Source organism: Passer domesticus, chromosome 11, assembly GCF_036417665.1.
Source record: "Passer domesticus isolate bPasDom1 chromosome 11, bPasDom1.hap1, whole genome shotgun sequence".
Classification (NCBI taxonomy): domain Eukaryota; kingdom Metazoa; phylum Chordata; class Aves; order Passeriformes; family Passeridae; genus Passer; species Passer domesticus.
Genome location: NC_087484.1, coordinates 8129230 through 8150567, shown reverse-complemented (window position 1 = coordinate 8150567; position 21338 = coordinate 8129230). Strand labels below are relative to the sequence as shown.

Sequence of the window (21338 nt, the reverse complement as noted above, 5' to 3'; positions counted from 1 at the left end):
TAATATCACGGTCTGTGGAAGTGCTTCTCAAAAACCCAGTTTACAAAATAAGAAACTCAACAACCTGACCTTTTAATATAAGCCATTAATTAGTATCTCGATACATGGAAGTGCTGCTAAAAATCCCCAAATTAAAAAGTTCTGCTGTTAACTCTGGACCCAGCAGTCTGGCAAAGCTGCTTCTCCCACGAGGCAGGGCTTGTTTTTCCGTGTGCTGTCACGTTTGGGTCATCCAGCATCTCTAGCCCAGGTGCCCTGCCTGCAGCCGGGGAAGAAGGTACAGGCCAGCTCAGCTTCTGTGCTGCGTTGCACAGAGACATCATGGAAATGGGAAGTGCTCCAAAACCATTGCATTTTTGTTGCTGGGTGGAGAAAGGTTACACTTCCTCTCTCACTCGGTAGCCTCTATGAGGAGAAGCTGAAAGAATTTCTCCAAATAAAAGAAACCAGTGAAGCAGGGATGATTGGGAAACAGCCATGTTGCATCGTTTTCTGCTATGGCTTTGCACGAGGTGAACTATTTTGTGATCATGCAGTATTCATTATGCTGTGCATTCCTTCAGGAATTACTGTATCCAGGCTGTGGGTTGTGAAATGCTGTAACAAAGAAATTTAAAAAAAGAAGGGATAGAGAAGACAATGGGGTGATGCAACAAACAAAACGGCAAAGTCCATGCCAAGCTCAGAGTTGCTGGCTTTTATCTGTTTGTTTGAAAAAAATCCAGCCCGTCTCTCTCGTTAAACACAGCTCTTTCCTAAGCAACTGTTTGTTCTTCCTGAACAGTAAATCCAGCCAAAGATGGGCTAAACAGTTTCAGAGCAACAGGATGAGTCCTCTGGCCTTTATGAAACACACAGTAAACAGGGTGCACAGGGCAAGGCTCAGACCGTGAAGTTAAAACAGGAATATAATAAATGGAAAGAGGATTCCTCCCCCAATCCATCTGAGTGCTGCAGAGCTCTCTGCATCTAACAGCACCTCTGCACTCACAGCACGGCCTGACCCAAGCGATCATTAGCAGAGTCTATGCCAGGCACTTGAGACACATAAATGGGAGACCTAGTTCATGAGATCCTCTTAAAAAAATAATATTTGACTTTTTAAATGTGGAGTTTTATGAGCCTTCTGGTTTTGCCTGTGAGGATCAGCCTCATCACACGTTCCTGCTTCCTCCCCGTCCGTGAGGGCTAATAGCAGATCTTTAAAAACTGGAAGCTGAGCTTCTCAGATGAGTAAGATGCCTGTAAACACCGAGGCTTTATGGAATGCCTGAAAAACATGAGACTTGTGAAAATGAATAAATAAATAAAAGCCGGACTTGGCAACGCTGACAGAAAGGACTGAATACCAACTGCATTACAGTAACATTTTTGTGGCCAATCTTGCAGCCTCAATGTTTTAATGATGGCAGCCTTTACTGCATTTAACAGAAGCCTGGGTTTGATTCTTTCGGAATAAAAGGGCTTTTGAACGCTCTGTAAAGGCAGTTTCCTGACTTCATTGATCGCTGACACAAACACCAGAATTAAATCTCCTACATCTTGAGCTAAAGCAACAATCCCATTAATTTGGAGACCAGTGGGCTTGTACAGGAAGCAGTTGCTGGAAGAGGACATGTAGCATGAGCAGAACCAGTTGGCTGCTCTCTGCGTCTCGTGTCGCCAAGCAAGAACAGGGCCAAGGTAAATCTCCATATAACCATGTTTTATTTGGAGGCTGCTAACAGCCAGTCTGAATTCATGAAGGAATGTGAACAGCCACATCAGGAAACTCAGCAAGAGATTATTCGAACTGGCAGGGTTTAAGAAGGAAAATTAAATTTGCTCTTTGTTGTCCTTGCCTGTTTTTCCACTTCTGAATCAGAATAAAATGAAGGACCACTCCAGAGAACTTGAACATTCCTTCACATAACGTCAAGTTGTGATGTAAAGACTATACTGGCAGAAATATCTGTAGGTCTCAGCACATACTTTCATTAAATACATGGAATGAGTTGTTGTTAAATTACAAGTAAAAAAGCTTGGAAAAAGGTACATTCACAGCAGGCAAACTCTAACCTGAACATAACTATGTACATAATGATGGAATGTGGCTACTCCTTGGCCCGTGCTTTGGAAGTCTGAAGTTTTTTCAGGCCATAAGAATTTTCATGAGGTTAATCCGTCTATGGCACAGGGGTACAAGAGGTGGGAAGGAAGCAATAGCACAGCAGAGGTAGCCCAAGCTCCCCTGAGAGGAAACAGCCCCACTACATAACCTTGCCTCAGTACTTCTAGCCCCTGCCCAGTTAATGAAGAGAATCTCAGTCAGTTGCAGAAGCTCTGCCCCTGCTGACCCTCCCCATGGCCACCCCACATGCTCACACCCTGCCCAGGATTCTGCTGCCTCCACCCCTACTTGTTCACCTATTCTTCCCAGGATAAGTGCACAGCAGCTTCTGAAAAGAAGATCACTTCAGCATATCCCAGAAATGAATCTTCTAGAATTTAAACATTGATCTCTATGTCACAATAAAGTAAAAGTGTCATTTCTTCTTCCCCCAAATTAAATGGACTTGATAAAGGTTAAGTCTTACATCACTACAGCCATGTAGATCCACACAAACCTCATTTAAACCGTTGCCAATTTTCCAGCTGCACATCTTAGTGCATGCAGTTACCCCAAAGCAAGGACTGTGCATATAATGTATGCAGCAAACTCCAAACTGGATTTGCAAAGTGACCTGGTTGAAAACTCCCAAACCTACAACATTTTAAAGGCAGACTTGTGATAGCTTGTTTAGGGCTACTCCATGGCCTGCACAATTCACCCACAGCAGCTTCTGGCAGAGGTGGAGGTGAGGGCATCTCTGACATTTTTTACCACTACAGGGTGAGGCTTTCAGTTTCTCCTCTGTGATTATAACCCAATTATATAAATACAGAGAGAGCTTTTAAAGCACAAAACCACCACGACTTGCACATTTACTCAACTGCATTTAAAATATCTGTACTTTCATAATTACAGCATTGACAGGGATTTCAGAGGGAAGGCTAATTTTCATGGGGGAGAGAGGATGCCTAGCAATTGAGAGTGATGTGCATTGACATCAAAATTCTGCTCCACTACAAACTCCTAGAGTGAAGCCCCATATATCTGACATTTTAGTACAGTGCTTCCCCCACAGTGGTCACCTCCTAGCCCAGGTTGCAGGGCACAAAATGCTCTTGCTCCCTGTCCACTTTGTGTGCAAGTCAGAATAGCTTGGGGCACGCTGAAGCAGGGAAGTGCAGATAGCCAGCCCTGTGCTGAGGGATGAGGAGCCACACAGCCCATCATCTCTCCTGGCACTGATGGCTGCCCTCACACAGGTGGAGTAGCAAAATCCCAAGTGATCCTTGCTGCCTTTGAGTGTGTTCTCACATCTTCCTGTGAGTCACAGACAGGGCTGCTTGCCTGCCCTGCAGGTGTGTTTTGAAAACAAACAGATTGAAGTCAACAGGCCCAAGATTTAACTGCAAAAGTGGTAGTGAAAGAATGGCAGCCCTAACATAACGCTTAGCTTTGGACTTGGAAAATCCATAATTATATCTTGCTGTATGTCTGCACAGACCAAAGTTTATGGAGACCATGTGATATAGTCACAGACTACATTTAAATGAGCTATTCCAGGTACCACAGGCAGTGTCATCATGGTACCAGCACAGGCTGCAGAGTCCACTTCTGAAAATATGCAGCTGACCACTGCTGTGCTCTGCAGCTCACCAGACGCTCAGCAGGTAATATAAAGATAGTTCTAGGTACAATGCCAGATGTTTATTTAAGCAGTGAAGCCAGTGGAGGAATTTCTTGCTTCCTGTCACTCTTTTTTGCTCCTACATCTCTGGTCCCTTCCACTGTCTCCTGTTATGCCACTGCAACTATCCATGAGGCTCACTGGAAACTGAATGATTGAATTAATCTACATTGAGAAAACAAAACCAAAACCAAAACAAACAAACAAAAAGAAAACAAAAACAACAAAAAAACCCAAACAAAAAATAAAAAAAAAAGAGGAGAGAGAAGCAATACCCAACAATTTTTCTCTAGAGTTGCGGCAGGGGCTGAAATGGTCAAGGCTGGAAGCATAGGTGGGAATCTCCCCTGAACATGTATAAATGGCACTAGTCCAAATGGTGCTATGGAAAGAATAAACACATTTTTTTCTTTGCCAGTCAGCTGCCAGTATTCCTCATTAAAACATGTTGGTTTTGTTCTCTGTAGCAGTGACACACCAGGGACTAGATCTGGAAGAAGGCTGCCTCCTGGAAGTGCTGCTGCTGCACAGCATCCTACTGGTACATTTTGTCTTTTGCTTGGCAGCCAGACGTGGGACTTGCTTTTGACACTGTGCTGGCTTTCACTGATATCAGATTGTGAGGGGTTGTTTCATCAGAAACAAAAGAGTGAAATGGAATAAGGAATAAATTAGAAAAAGGACCAAGCTGTTGTTGCAATTCTTGCAACTTGAAAGAAAAAGAGGTAAAAACCAGCAGAGATTTGATTATTAGCTTCCCCAAATGACACTAATATTGTAATTACTGAACTCCTTCTAATGGAGGATATAGGTCCAGTTATGGCAGCACCAGAACTGCACTTGGAGAAGGATACAGAACATGTTCTGTAGAACAAAAATAAGGATGTTTCACTCAGTGAAAATCTTTGTTCTCCAGAGAGGCTGGAGAAACCGAGATCATCTTCAGAGAAAAATGAGAGTGCTGGAGGGGTCTTCCTGCATGTTTTCACACCATTTAAAGGCAACTGTGTTTATGGATTTTTCTTAGCCTAAGAGAATCCATTAGGAGAAAGTAAGGTCAAATGGGGCAATCAAAATGATGTGGGCAAGGATGGCAGCCTTTCCCAGTGTCCTATGAAGACATTTATGCAAGATCATCTGTAGCTGGGCTGCCATACCTAAGGCTTTTGACACAGAATGAACTTTGCTTTTCAAATTAGAAGTGACAAATACAATAGATTATTCATCTGTACTCAAAAAAAAAAAAAAGAGAGAAGAGGAAAAGAAAAGAGAAAAAGAAAATTCCTTGTGCTCTTCAAGTATACAAAAAGCCAACCAAACAACAAAACCCCACACATAAAATCCACAAGCAACACACATAAACAAACCCCTAGCAAAACCTGTACAGTGTTAATGGAGTTGTTGTAGCACAAGAAATATCAGGGATCCTCCTGTGCTGAAATACCGTGGTATTAACCAAAATTGACTGTGTAAAAGGAGACATCCAGTCTGACCTTGCTGCCAGGACTTCTGAAATGAACAGTAAAGTATATCCTCCTCCAGTGGCAAGTCATCAAATCTAGATTAGGTGATGAATCTTCAGGTGAAGACACCATTCCTTCTCCATTCATTATGGACACACCCAGACAGCTCCTACAAATTAAAGGTGAGGCAGATGAATCTACCTTTAGTGAAAAACAGTTTCTTCCTTTCTTCCCTAATTTATCATCAAAGACAATGGAGAGACATCCCAATCCAGGCTCTGGAGTCCAGAGCTCCCAGCATGGGGATGTGATAGGACACTTCAGGACACCTCTGGGCCCAGAAGATACCACCTAAGGCAGATGTTTGCCCTCATGTACAGGGCAGTCACTGGCAAAGCCCAGCCCAACCCTGTAGCCAGATAATCCCCTTTTTAAAAACAGAAATTATCTCTCCTGTACAATTAATATTTTCTTAAATTATGAAAACATTATGCCTATTGTTTTGAACAATAGGTATAATTGTTTTGAACAAATCCTGACTCATTCTTAGTTGACCTAGTTGACATTTTTAGTAGTTTCTCACATTTCTGCATTGCAGTGCTGTTAATATATACCTGCAATATTGTTATAAAGATCAAAGGCTCAACTTGTTTCAAGAAGGATACCTGTAAATATTCCTACAGGCTTTTATGAATAGTGATCCAAATTCTGCACTCACTTTTCTCTGGATATGAGGGAAAGATGTTCATTTAAAGCCTATTAGATAATTATTTTAACTTACATTTCTTGAACACTTATTTGTGGTCCAGAAGATAATGTGATTTAGAATCTTATAAAATGTGTTAAGTTGGCTTAAGAAGAGCCACACAATGATTCCATCCAGCTAACATGTTCAGTTGGAATAAAGTTGGATTAACTCACAAGAAAAAAAACCAGTGACCAGTGATTCACCCCAGGCTGAATTTCAGTTCAAGGAAGATTTTCAAAGTTACTGAAATTCTGGCTGTTGAGCAGTTATTCATCTGCAGTTCTGAGGGACATTCTTCACATTCCCCACTTCTACTAAGAGCTAGTAAGTATAAAAACATGAAAGAAATAAGCAAATGAAATATTTGAGCCTCTTACCAAAACACACTAACAGCTAATCATAATGCAGTCCAGGAAGGTAGGCTGCCATAATGTATTCAATAATGTGTAAAAGTTCCCATTGCAGTCAAACAAAATCTATGGCAAGAGATTTCTAGCTAGACTCCAATTAATATCACTTACAGGAGGTCTTACTTGTCTCTGTGAGGCCAGACCAGCTGGGGCAGCCTGTTGACTGACTGCAGGATTTTCATCCAGCTCACAGTCAATGAGCAGCTGCTGCTTTTGGTTACTCTCTAAGGCTCACCTGTGGAATTTTCCTTGGATGGAGGCCTTGACCACCCAAAAGTGGCAGGCAGGTTCTTGGGCTTCTCTGGTGCTTTCTTGGCCGGGTGATGGCAGTTGGATTTAGAAGAACAGGTCAAATGGTGCAGACAACAGGAGGAAATGGGACATGTTTTTGCACAGGACAGTTGCAGAATAAAATAATGCCACTGCTACAAATTCTATCTCCAGTCTTTTCTAATTCAGATGGTTTTTAAGCACAGTTGAAATGCTTTGTAGCATCCATACTATGAGCAACCCACATTTGAATGCTTTTTTCACAATACAGTGTTCCCTCTTAGAAAGAGGAAGCAGTCAGAGTTTAGGACTGGGATTGCCTCATGGGTAACATATTGTGATTTAGTTTGCAGTTGGTAACATAGGAAGAGTAATTCCCTAGCCAAGGAGGGATCCTGTGAAGATGAACATGTTTTAGGCATTCAGTTAGCAGAGATACCACGACTGGATGCACAGCTATCAGAAATGCTGAGAGGATCTTGCACTGTTATGTTGTCTGTCCCCTTGTCCCAATATAGTGTCATGGTGGGTGACTTCTTACCCTCTCCTAGAATATATTTACATGTGCCCTACTTACACAGCCTTTGTCATGTCTAGATTTAATGTTTGATACTCTTCTTTTGATACCTCTTCTTCAGGACTCACCTGCACAAACAAATCTGTTTTCACACTTTCCCTGTAGTTGCTTGAGATTCTTAAAAAGCAGGTTCCCTTTCCTTTTATCACTACCCAGAAGTCCTCAAACAATTTGCTCTCATCGATCTGTCAAAGCAAGCATACTCAGATGAGACACTTCAAACAGTATCTTCTTCCTTTTCCTCCTGCCTGTCCTCTCTGAGCAGTCTGTAAATATAGACAAACTCTAACTAGCTATGCCTTCAAAATGCATGTCCAAGTCTCTGTTAAAATCCGTCCCCCCTGCTCTGAAGCTGAATGAGTTGCAGAGCTTCTGAAAGGATAAGGCCTTGACTGTTGGAGTTTTTAAAACTATGCATCTCTTTGATCCCTTTTCCAATATGCACAAAATACTAAAATTCTCTCCTGGATTTCATTACACATAAAAAGACATGAAAGTGCAATTTGCTCCTTACTCATCAACAACTACCCATCAGCCTTAGCTCCAAGCTAGACCATTCTGGCCACTTCAAGAAATGGGTTTTGAAATTTCCATTTCCAGATTGCCCTGGCAGGTATAACTGTGACTTTGCAAACAGCTACAGCTGTGTGTGCTAATTGCTTTCCTCTAAATTATTTATGAGACTCTTTTGACTGATGAGATTTCTCACAGCAGCATGTGCTAACCATTGGCAATGGGCTCCAGAAGTGGTGGGAGCTCATCACCTGCCGGGCTGCAGAAAAGCCAGCTGTTAGCAGGCACTGCATCCCGCCTTTGCACCGAGCTGCCAGGGCAAGCTCTACCTGCTTTCAGCTCCTTTTCCAACCACTGCTCAATAGAAATTTATGTGTAAGCATTATATCTGCACATAACACACACCCGCCACTTTTGGGATTAGATCAGAGAATACTGGAGACTGCCTAATTTAGATAAGGCAGAATATAGGGTGTCAATGAACTGTGGAAGACAATCCATTTCACTAAACAGGACTTTTCAAGCTCTGGTCCCAGCGGCAGCAGGGGTTCTGTAAAATGCAATTAGGGCAGCTACAAATCAATAGGCTTAAATTCACCACATAGAAGGTAGCAGATTTACTGGAATTTTTTTACAAGATACATAAACTGAAAAAGAATGAAAAACACGACTACAGAGAGAACAAAATATTTATAATGACCCACCGCTTTACCACTGCTTTTTCCTGGAGGGCTTATCTCTGTCATCCAGCTAAAAACTACTTTAAAAGCTATGTCTGAAGGTAACCATAAGCCCTGCCAGTTAAATAAAAAACTTGTATTCCAGGGTCCAGCAATTTATGCCAGTATTTTTCCTTTCCCTTTCAGAGATGAATAACTGATAGGGAGAAGCAGTGGGAACCGTGTTGGGTAGAAGAAAAACTTCATGTCTGGAGTTGCAGGAGCTCAACAAGGAGTAGCCAGAGGAACAAAGCAAAGCAGCCTATTAGAATTACTGCTCACTATTTGTGCTGTGATTTCCTTCCCAGGAGGCTCCAAGGTTGTTGGGTGAGCTACTGATGTGACATCTTCATGAGTTTCACAGCTGTGTTTAAGAACTAAGTTTAAACAGGATTCTCAACCAGCTCTAGATGAAATTGTGCACTGGGTGTTTTCCTAAGCAGTAGTTTTATCCTGCCCATTCTGTAAGTTTTTAACAATTTGAATTTACCTTGTGCTCATTTATTCGATGTATGCCAGAAGATTCAATGTTTTCTGTACAAAAGTGCACTGACCCCAGATACAGGAGTTCAGACAAGAAAGAGACAGTGACAAAGGGGCTCTGTTGTTTCTCAGAGGTGAGCTGGTATTTCAGAGCCAGGTCAGATACTCCTGAGCTACTCTGCTCAGTGCAGCAAAGGTATAAACTGAATTATTGTGGAAGGTGTGCAGAGGACAGCACACCATAATCCAGCTGTGCAGAAGGTCAGGAAGAGGAAGGCAGGGCAGACTGTGCCATTGCTCTCAGAGCACCCAGAAGTTTCATTTCCTTACTCCTCTCTCCATACAGTGGAGTGATTCTGCTGTGTCCTGTTCAGTAGGTGGAACTTGGGGGTTGAAGCAGATGTCCCAGCTTCCAGGCCTGCTCCCTCAGAGAGGTGAGCCATGTGGACTCCTTGTACTTCCATGAAACAGAACCTCGGGATAAGGAGCTGGGCTCCCTATAGAAGAAGAGGAGGAAGCAGAGTAGGGGAAAATCTGATGCTTGCAGCCACCCATCACAGATGCAAAAGGAGACAGGACAGAAGGTATCTGTCTGGATCTGACACAGACTAACAGCATGGCACAGGTAAGGCTAGGAAGTCATTCATGCCTCATTTCTCCCACCTGTAAATTATTCCTCCCCCTTCATCCCCATTGGCACATCATTATGACTGCTCAATTAATTAACAGTTTAAAAGAGCTTTGAGACATTCAGATGAAATAAGAGGATTTTTTTTTTATTTCTGCTTCTCCAAAGTTGCATGTATAAACACTGAACTTTTTAAGTCCTTCACTGATTATGAGGATTTATTTCCTATTTATGGATGGGAAAGTTAAATCATGGAAATGTTAAAACATTTTGAGAAACAGCCTCAAGTTCCAAGATCCTACTTATTGCATGTTCAGCTACATACAAACACAGCTTGCCTTTCACTCCCAGTCCTACCTGTGAGCAGCCACAAGTGAAGACATTCACTCACTGGAGATCTTATGCTCAGGATCCCAAATCAAGTATCTCAAAACCCAACCCTCTCTAGGAAACCTAAAAGAAAACCCAAGAAAATCTGTCTGGGAGCTCCAGTGCTCTGCCCACCACATCACACACAGCACCCCTGTGTTCAGCCAGAGCTTTGGAACAGCTTTGTTGCCACTGGGAGTCAGAACCTGGGATCAGACTTTGGGAAGTGTCTGTCACATGGCTCCAGCACAGTGATTGTAAATCAATGTATTACAGGAGTGAGAGTTTCCCTGACCAAAACAATTAAACCTCTCACATAAAAATAGAATGCTAGAAGGAAAATCTGTCCATTCTGTGCTATTATTGTGCTTAACAGAAAACCCAAGTTCCTGTCAAAAACAAGAGAATAGAGAATCTCCAGCCAGCTTTAATAGCAAGATCTTTTGAAATACTCAGCCATCTGTCACAGCAGGAGTGCTTGTTGTTCAGCCCTTCTGAAAAATTTGGCCTTTCTTTGGGAACACGATGCTTTTGAAACTCGGCTCTCAGGCCCCTCCTAGGAATCACTTCTTCCATGGAAGGTCCTGCTCTTTTTGTATCTACCACACAGAGCTGGACAGAGCTGTCCTCAGTGCAGTGCAACCTGCCAGTAAAGCAGGTAGAGATGGGCTTGAAGTGCAAAACTGGAGGACTGCCCTGAGGTAGCCCTAAATCCAAGGAAAAATGGGACTAACTGTACTTTCATTTAATGTTTCTTATGAAAAACATTACAAACATATTTTAGCAAATTTCCAAATGTGTGTATCTCATGAAAAGTGATCACAGAATTCTCCTTTTCCCCTTCCTCTCATTCTTCCAGTCCTTTCTCTTCCTTCTCTCACTATTGTTGACACTTTGGACTCAGGAAATGGAATTAACAAAGGACTCAGCAATGGAATTAACTGCTCCATGCTTGTAAAATATTGTTAATAGTAACACCTCAGTTTGGGGTGGAAAGCCAGCTTCCAGATAGAGCTTTCTGGGGGTTAATAAAATCTGCTCTACAGAAAGGAAAATCCAGGAGCAGGTGAATCATCTCATGCACTGGGAGCAGGCAAACAGAGCTAGAATCATGCACAGCACTGCACTGAAAGAGAATCACCCTGTAAACACCTACATCTGGAACCTGCAGTGATTCTCCTCCACAGAACAAACATTTTAAAGCAGTGATGTGAAAACAGCCCAGCAAAGCAGAGCACTAACCTGGACATTTGCCCTTTCCTCTGCTACTGTTGTGTTAGAGGAACATGTTGCTGGTCTCCATTTTAACAGATATAGATTGAGTTCCTTGTGGTTCTCTGGGACAGGGACAAAAAATTGTGTTACCTTCAATGAAGCAAGATCTCCAACAAGTCAATGGGATATATAAGAATATTTTTTATTTCTGAAGTGGGCCAGGAAGCTTTGAAGTTACATTAATACCTCCAGATAGAGAGTCACACAATCCCTCCTGCTGCAAAGAAAACCTCAGTAAAATGGCTACATGAAAGTCAACAGCAAAATTCCCACCAGTTTCACTGTGAACAAGACTTCAGGCCATAAATCTATTCTGTAAAGGGTTTCCTACCAAATGTTTGAAAATTATTTTTTCCAAAGGGAAAGAAAAAAGTTAATTGTTTCATTGTATTTTCTATAAAAAGCTGTAACCAAACATTTCATTTTAGATTGGGGTCAATCTCAGTTAAAAAATTTGTTCCCACACACATTTTCACAAAGCAGTAGAACTCTGTTGGCTGACATGTTCTGTTTCTAAACTGAACTAACACATAAGAGTTTGATAATGCCAGGCAAAACGTTTTGAACTTTCAGCCCCACAAAAGAAAAAAATCAGCATATCAAGGTTCTTCTCCAACCTTTACTCCCAAGTTTTCACAGTACAAATACATATGGTAATACTGCAGTTTTTGAAAGCTACGTTAAAACTACAATTCACATCACAAATGGCTACCACCTGGCACAACCCTACCAAAGTTGAGAAGTTACTCTGGAGAACTGAGCGTAATTTGGAACAGAATCCAGCCTGAAGAGCTCCATTTCCCAAAGAGCCCAACAAAACCTTTCCCTTGGCTCTGCTCATTCCCTTTCAGGAGAGCCCAGCGGAAGGGAGGCAGTCAGTGTGACTGCCAGTTTTGCAGAGTCCGTGAAACTCTTCAGAGACATGACCCCTGTTCTGGCTCTTGGATTTCCAACAGAGGACTCTATTAAAAATTATCCTCTCCAGGGCCCCAACATCTTCACCCTTAACCTTTCTGAGTCATTAAAGAGCATTCAGCCCATAATACAACAAGTACAAACTTCCATTTGCTACATACAAAGCAAACTTCATTTGCTACAGCACAGCAACCTCAGAAGCTGCTGAAACATAAAGTGACGACCCAGACTTTGTTCTGCAAGGCTGAAGCCCCAGAAACTGAAAAGAACTTCAGCACTTGCTTGAGCTTAAGCACAAGCTGAAATGCATGGCTGAATAGGAATGGCCTGAGGAATTATGCAAATGCTTAGCTGAATCCGGGTCCAAATATGAATTACTTTAAAAGATAGAGAAGGAAGCAGTGCAATTTAATCATTTTTATCTCCTTACCAAGAATGCACAAGTTCTTACAGCTAATATTACAGCATCTTCTGCTGCTGCCAGAAGCCAAATGACCTATTCTTTAACAGTCAAGCTCTCCTCATTTTCAAACTGAAGATTAGTCCATTTATGCTGAACAGTGGCACAGAATGACAATTTCATAATACACAGATTGAGAGCTATTCCACTCACATGTCACATTACCTTGCCCTTTATCCACTGCACTATCACTTGCAATTGACTATCATGATAATAAGGTGGAGCTGCTTCTAATCTCCAATTTTGTATGTTCTGGGATGCTGGCAATTCATTATACACTGCCACAGAGTGACCAACTGGATCTGACCTTGAATCTGAACACAGAATCTGAACTCCAGAAGAAGTGGAGACATAACTTATTCATATGAACAGACTGCAGTTATGAGCTGGGCACTTCCTTAAAATGCTGAATAAAATGAAGCTCCAGCAATGGCACTGCCAAGGGCAGCAGCACTTCCCAGCAGACTCTCAGCACTGTACATGTGATCCATCCCATAAACATGAAGGCTGATTGTGAAGATTTTTCTACACATGACTAGTCCTTACTTCTGCAAATATTCTCCCAGACATGAGCATTTTCAGGGTCAGATCCCACAGCTTACTGCTAACAGGCAGTGCAGTAAGTGTCCAACACAGTTTCCAGTTGCCTTCCTTGCAGGAATATCAGTGAATCCATAATATAATCTCTGATTATGTCACCATAGAAAACTAATGCGTTAAAATAGGCTATCATAACCATTCCACACACTGAAGAAAGTCTTTATTTCACTGTGATCTGAGCAGAAATGCATAAGAGAAAGTGGAAAGCAATTAATAAATTCTGCTACCAGAAAGAGGATTGTGGTAATTACAGCACAATTGCCATAGAAGATATACAAAAGAGCTCACTGAGAAAACATCCCAATTTAGACTGCACAACTCCAGGGACTGCTTGCTAACAAAATACAGAGTATTTTACTTCTAGGTCACTGATTTCAATCTGGCCTCAAAGGAAAAAATGACTGGAAGTTAATGCCAGCTGACAGTGGTGTGAAAGCTGCAGGGTGGATCTCAGCCCACTTCCTAGCAGATTGCAGGACAAAACCCAAGCATTTGTGATTTGTGTAAGTAATACGGCTACAAATTCAGGCTGTGATTCAATGATACTGCAAATCCAGCTGTAGGACTCTTTGGACAAGGAGCTGATATGACACACACAATTCTGCCGATTCCAGCTTGTCTGAAACCTTTTGACAAGTTAACAGCGCACAAACAGGTGCTGGGGCAGATCAGATATCATTATGCTTTTTGCAGCTGTAAGAAAAATCCAGGTTGTGTGTGCCAGCCAGTCCAACAGGAATGTAGGTAAGTGCCCACAGCTCGCTGAGATCCAGCCTGCCTGGTCTCAAGGGTCACCAGCCCATGGCCTCCATCCTTCAGTGACAGCAGGTGCAGGCTGTGCAGGGGCAGGCACATCAGGGCTGAACTGTTTTGCTGCTGCTGGTCACTCTCTGAGCCAGAGACAAGTGAAGGTGCTGTCTACACCTCCGTCTGTCCTGCGAAAGGGTGGAGGCTGCCAGATGGTTTGCAAGTCACCCAGGGCACATAAAGCCACAGAGGCATTAAATAGCATAAATAGCGAGGCATTAAATGACACCATCCCTGCTGGCACCACATCCCTGCTCATCAGTGCTCCATTCATTTAAACACTTTAAAGGGAGCAGGGAAATAGGAGATTAGAGAGATGTGCTGCTGCCTTTGATAAGCCTGAAAATAGAAGCAATGTTTGTGTTAATCCTGTAGCAGTAATGTAGAAAAGGCACGATTAACTGCAGTTGCAGGAACAGTCTAGTGCAATCTATTTTGCCAGTGAATTTCTCCACGGAAAGATGGGTCACAGGGCACACCTGCAAAATGCATCCAGGCGTTCATATCTGCATTGTGTCCATGGCCTCTGTTCCAACAGATGGTTGGCCAAAGGATTTCTTCTCCTTTTATTTTATTTTGGGTTTTTTCTGAACACACAGGAGCAGAGCAAGCCCTCCTGCCAACAGCGCAGTGAATGCAGAGCATTCAGCAATGGAAGGGTGACCTTGATTAGTGTCTAATGTGTAAAAACCAGTTACTTTTCAGCACATAATAAAGTAGAAGAGCTCTGCTATGATCTGCCAGAGTTGTTCAAGCTGCTCTGAGGAATACTGTTGGAGATGCTGTCTACACAGTCTCTGCTTCAGGCACCAGCTAATCCTTGGTCCCTCCACCCAGGTGGTTTCTCCTGCTCCACTGCAAGATTGCTTCTAGAGAAGAGTTTGTGCTGCTTATTACATAACAGGCTATTCCTTAATCAGCAGCACAAATGTTAGGGCAGCTCCACCTGACTTGTACCTACAGATGGAAAATGCAGACAGCTTTTAGATTCCTTATTTTCTGTCTTACTTCCTTTTAAAATTATTATATTGTGTAAGCAGTATCTATCTCTCATTGCTGCTAGTAATGGAGAGCAATGAGCAGCCCTGTAGGTAAGAAAATAAGAAATTCTGGATCCACTGATACTGAGTGAAAATATCCTTGCTGAGTGTTCCCCTTTGGGAACTCTACACCTTTGGGAAAGAAGCCAAAATAGGTTGGATTAGCTGGTGTGAAGGCTTGCAAGATCAACTGTAACTTGGAAAGGCAATACCATCATAAAGGTGCTACTGAGACTAGAGGGGGATTAGCACGGTGTTTGAATGGATCCACCAAGTCTTGGGATGAGGAAACATGAACACTGTTGGCATTATGTGATTGTAATAAAATCAGACTGATGATGGAGAGGGGGAAAAAGTGATACCTCTTCTCTACTAAATAACAAGGAAAGAATGCTGGCTAGAAGGCTGCAGTCCCTTTGCACACAGCCACATTTCACTGCAACTGAGAGAAAACCCCCATTTGGGACAGACTCTGCCTTTGCAGAGGCCACAGAGGAACCGGAATCAGGAACTGCAGGTAGCAGTACAGAAACAGAATAAACCAAGGAGTTTCCACATTCTTTAAAAACCTAGGGCACTCACAGGACAAAAGCTTCCCTGGGGGCATGGGAGGGGGGTAAAATCTGTGCTTTGAAAGGGAAAAAATTCACAGCTTATAAAAAGGAGGGTGGGAATCACAGATCTGGAAACCAAATGCATGCAGGGGCTGCACTCTGTGTGCAGGGGGAGGGGTGTTGCAAAGGGGAGGAAATATTTTTGTGCTTTTCAGAGATTTCTAAACCCATAAACCTACAGCCTTCTCTTCCATAAGGTATTCTGCTCTCTCTCTTCCATTTCAGAGCTTATCTGGAGAGGAAAATGTTTAAGTTGTTAGCATTAAAAAGAAGGGAAAAAAAGTTAAGGTGTTTTTAATTTTAAAAATAAAAAACTTCTTTATAGCTGCATAATCAATTAAAAGTTGCCTGTGGTGTTATGTCCATGTGCTAAGTTTCATTAGGGATCCAGTTACATCTGCATAATCATCTATTTTAATTATATGATACCATAGGGTATATGATACTGTATGGACAAGTAAAGAGACAAGGAGATGACAGTGGGACAGAAAATACAGTGACCACTTTTCCATCAGCAAAAATGACTGTTGCATGCAGTCATGAGCATGGGATAGAGGAGGAAAAGTCATGTGAAATGAGTTACTTCAGTACTTCAAGTCCCTAAAATAAATTCCTTCAATCCCTTGTGAGCTTGTGAGGCAAATTTTCTCTCTCTTCTGTTCCACATCTCAAACCCAGTATGACTTCCTGCTCCAGACTGTGGCAATACACTTCAAGCCAAGGCATCCATCTTCTCCAGACTATGATCACAAGTCCCTGCCATTTCAGAAGCCCCCCCTCACAGCAACCCCCCCAATCCCAACTCAAAATCCCACCATTTCTCCAACCTCCCTGTTATCACTTTTACATATATAAACAGTGACATTATCTATACAAAAAAAGATCAGGAACTTCTGGTATCTGAAGAATCCCAGATCACTCCTTCCAACCCTGAAAGGTTCCCGTTTCTTAACCTCATTTGCAATGGAGGTGATACAAAGAATGAGACTTGTTCACATCAACCACAGCAGAAGGATCTCCAAGCTGGAGAGAGATCAGGGGAATGTGGCCTGTGCACAGCCAGATCTCTGAACAGCACATGCTGTTTATCACACCAAGCCAGAGTCATGACTGCATCTCTTCCTGGCAGATGAATCCTTTCTCTTCTCTTGTTTTTCTCCACCCGTGGCTTTTGTGCTCTCCCAGCACCTCTCCAGAGACCAGCACAGACAGTGGTAGGTACAGTGACAGCATATCTGCATTAGTCATTTCCCAGTGATGTTTATTATCTGCTCTGGCCCCTGTAAGCTTATGCAGATTTTGTAATGATAAATTCTTAGATCTCTTTTTGGAGATGAATCCCAGCAAATTACAGCACCAATGAATGCACCAGGACCAGTGATGAAGCTGTCCCACCTGAGATCCTTGGGGACATCAGCAGGTGAAGAGTCTACCTGAAAAACAGAGCAGGGCACAGGGAGGAGTTTTCAAAAATTAAAATATTTCTAGCAGAAAGACAGATGGTGACATGAGCAGTCTAAAACAGCTGCCAGAGCTTGTCTTTCAAATGTTTGGTTCTAACTATCAGCACAGCACATCCAATCACTGAAAGTCAATTCAACAATATCTGGATTAGTAACTTTACATGCTCTGTTACAGATTGAGACACACTTGGGTGGAAAGGAGCTTCCAAACCTGGAACTGCAAGGGCTCAAGCTTAGTTACAGACTGAGCTTTAACTCCTGAGCACACTTGAACTTTGTTCTAGCTATAAGACAAAAGATGCACAGGACAGAACTAAGCAGCTTGAAACAATGCTGTTGACATTCACAATTTAATGAAGAATGGTTTCACCTACCAAAGTGAAAAGATGATCATGCAAGTGGGTAAAATATATTAAACCAGGAAAACAGTGCTAGCATTCCCCATAAAGAAAATACTCTGTAATTAACAAGAGACAGGATATGGATAAGCAGTTTTCAAGAGGAAAGCCCCTCTATCTCATTAAACAGCTGCTTCGTTCCTGCATTTTTTCCCTGTTCAACTCTTCACCTTTAATCTGCAATCCTCAGCTATGCTGCACACACCAAGAATGCAAAGCTGACAAGCACAGGAGGGCCTCCCTTATCAGCTTAGGATAAAAGCAAGAGATCGAAAGGATGGATTGTCTGTGATTTTTCATTGCAGACTGGTAGATATTTTATGCTGGTTTCAGACAGGCTAAAGATTTGGACATCTGAAGATTCATTTATCTTAAAAGATTTGGAAGAATATTGGTAGAAAATAGCAGGTGAACTTCCACATAGGAAAGAAATAAGTGCCATGGTGTGGCTGTGTGGCAGGAGCTGGGGACAGCGGGGTGCTGCCCTTCCTCCTCCTCACAGACTGAGCACTCCCAGTGCTGGTAAGAGGAAGATGCAAATCAATGAGTCAGTCCTCTCTCCCCACAGGGATGCAAAAAAGGGGACGTGCAGGTATAAAGTCTGCAGTAATATGCCAGCAAAGGAAGTTTCTTCCTAATCCCAGTGACTGCCTTATGGCCTTTAGAAGGAGGATTTCGATTTTTCCTGAGGACAGCAGGTAACCCCAGAACACTTCTGAGCCACTGTGGCAGCCAAGGGCAGCACAGAGGCTCCCAGGCCTTCTTCCTTGCTGTCTGAATAAAGCTCCTGAGTACGGAATAGACAGCTTGGTCAGGGCCTTGCTTATCCTCCCCTCCCTGCTGTGATCACAGGGAGCTCCCACTCCAGGCCTCTGATGTGTTGGCAGCCTCTATAATTTAGAGTAGCTGTGATTTATGGCTTGGACAGAGCCTGCACTTAGGGAGCACAAAGGTAGGGCTGCCTGACCAGTGTGACTGTGTCCTTGCCGGCCCTTTCTATTGATCCAATGAGTGATGGAAGTCAGGAATGCAACGGCCAAGGGACAGGAGCCGGGGTGGAGGCAGGGATTTAATTACCCCTCACACCCAGCACCAGCAGCCAAAAGTGTGATGGTGACACTCTGTATTGATGGGGGGAATCACTCTCGGCGACCTCCCTCTGCACCTCCGCTCAGTGAGGAAGGAAACGGGAACAAGAATGAGGAAATCTTCTGAATGCTTCATCCTGCATTAATCACGTACCATATCCTTCTCCTCATCCAGTCCCAGGGGGAATGTCACAGGCACTGGAACAAGAGAAACGAGGGGAAGTTTACAGTTGCCTAAATCTTAGAGAGAGAGGTGTTTGTGGCACACAGCATGTTGTAGCTCCCACTATAAATTCATGGGCAGATTTCCAACAAGTAATAGGGAGCCAAATCCAAACTATTCAGTGAAAGGCTTGAGCAACCTTTAATCAGACTCCTAATTGGTCTTTTCCTCTGTTTCAACATTTGTTGTTTGAGGAAACCAACAAAAGTTCCCAAATGAGCTTTTTAAAGTGCCATTCAGGATATAATCAGGTCTCTTTGAAAAGGGACAGCTCTAAATTCAGTCATAAATATTTAATACTGTTGTCTGCCAAATTTAGCAAATGGTTTTAGTGGGGACCTGTATTTATCAAATTACCACCTTCAAGATAAATGCTTACGAGGAATGCTCAGTCTTCCTAGACCTTATTCTGCTAATGAGGGCATGCCCCATCTTTTCCAAAACACCACTTCTAAGACAATGGTCCAATTTTTACATTACAGCCATGTCTGCCTTGTACTGGCTGAGTAGCTGTCATTTGGATTCTCCCTATCAACTCTGAATTCCCTTTCATCTAGGGTCTGTGTTATGTGATGGCAGCCCAGAGCAGTGACCTATGACTATGCTTGACTTCTTATCTCATGACATGTGGACTAACTTACAAATGCAGGTAATTAGTTAAAGACGTTTCATGACAAATTAGACTAATGGAATTGTAATGGTTAAATTAAGTCCTGGGGTCAGTTTTAAGGTCCCTTGTTAGGGGTGATAGTTAAAATGCAAGCTGTCAGACTCTGGGAAGTATCTTGTTTCTTTTAATAAAGTGCTTCTTTTGCATGTGAAAAGCCAAGGACATAACTGCTTCGATAGGGTCTGATCCAAGGGAAACAATCTGGTTGGCAGTTTTTGGATAAGTCCTCCAGTCCTGCCCCCAAACTGTGTCCTGTAGGCAAGACACACAGTGGAGAGGAGCAGTAAGTGTGCAGAAGGATCAAAGCACACAACTTTGCACTGCTCTGAACACCAATCTCTCACTCTCCCCTTGCACCTTTCAACTGAAAATTTCATCTGACATCTTTCTTCAGGGAGGAAGTTAATTTTGCAAAATCAAGCAGTCCAACATAAATTAAACAGATAAATCATGTCCTGTTATCCACATCCTTCCTCCACAAGGAGTCTGTGAGGCTCTCCCTGTAGGCCCTTCTAACAACAGAGTGACTTGATAACTCACACACTGCTAAGGACAAATGGGAAAGGAAGAGGCAACAAAATGGAAAACATTATTCTGCAATTTTGTCATTCCCCAGTGTGCCCATGTCTTGAGCACTGCCTGCAATTCTGTTTGTGCAATCTCAGAAAGGTACATTGAGGGAGGAGAAGCAACAAGAACAGAGGTACCAAGTGGCTTCTGTAGCAGAAGAGATTTCATACACAAGGACTTGTTTGCTTGACAAACAATAGTTGAACTTGGATGGGATTGAGGTATTTAGCATGGAGTGGGATGGAGAAAGCAAGTGGACTAATTGCTCTTCTTATAATAAAAAGGAAACACTTTTTATACAGTTGGTAGTTGAATGTGGATGTTCACTGATGTAGAGTCCAAAGGAATCAGTGCATTCAAAAAATTAGATAAATTCATGGGAATCTAACAGCCACTACATACTGCAATTCAGATACAGCCTGGAGCTCAGCAAGTCCCTCCACATTGAGCACCAGAAGCTGGAAAAATACCAGAAAATGGAGTCCTCTCCAGTACCATCCTATGCTCTTTTTTTACACTTCCAGCACTGCAGTCTGCGACAGGACAGCAGGCTGGGCAGGGCCTTGCTCTGACTCCACAGGGCCACTATCATCACCTGGTCTCGGGTCTCTCCTCGCTGCAGGCAACAGATTAGTCACAGATAAGGTTAAGCCACTTCCCTTGGAAGGCAGCCCTGACCTCTGATGGCCATGGCAAGGAACAGCTCGGTTCAGAGCTGTCTGCTGGCCCAGGATGGGCGGTGGTGAGGGCAGGAGGAGCTCATGGATGTCAGTACATGTGACTCGGAACGAGAGGGGGTCCCTAATTACACAGTCTCCGTTTTCAACTGCGTGCACATGCTTTGATCTTTCCTTTTCCAACGTAAACACAGAGCAGAGCACAGATTTACACAGACATTCTCCACTGAAACCCTGCACTGCTCCCAGCCCAGGCAGAGAACGAGACAGCGAGTGACACAAGGCAGCTGTTTGCTACATCCCTGCATCCACACTCTTTGGATGTAATGGCAAAAAGCACAGTGCAAGAACCCCTAAGGAAGAGGGAGAGGAACATAAGTATGTGTTCAGATACCATTCCAGAGTCAGTCCAGGCAGCTCTGGCAGGCACAGTACCCTTCATTGCTATTTAACTCTTGAAACTAGGATCAGTCTATTAAATTCACCTTAAAAAAAAAATAAATCCAAGCCAGAAGAACAGAGCCCACTCTGATTTGGTACTTCTGCTTGATCTTCTGCCATGTAGGCAAACAGTGTCCTCCC

The 21338-nt window shown here is 42.9% G+C and overlaps 1 long non-coding RNA gene across 1 annotated transcript in view; it reads right to left on the bottom strand.

Moving 5' to 3' along the window:
• Nucleotides 1-41: 41 nt before the first annotated feature.
• Nucleotides 42-21338, bottom strand: part of LOC135278716 (uncharacterized) — a 133711-nt gene continuing 112414 nt past the window's right edge. The window contains exons 3-5 of the long non-coding RNA XR_010346154.1: nt 7313-7429; nt 5270-5408; nt 42-597 (exon numbers count right to left, since the gene is read on the bottom strand). This is a non-coding gene — a long non-coding RNA (uncharacterized LOC135278716). The remainder of the gene's footprint in view (nt 598-5269; nt 5409-7312; nt 7430-21338) is intronic.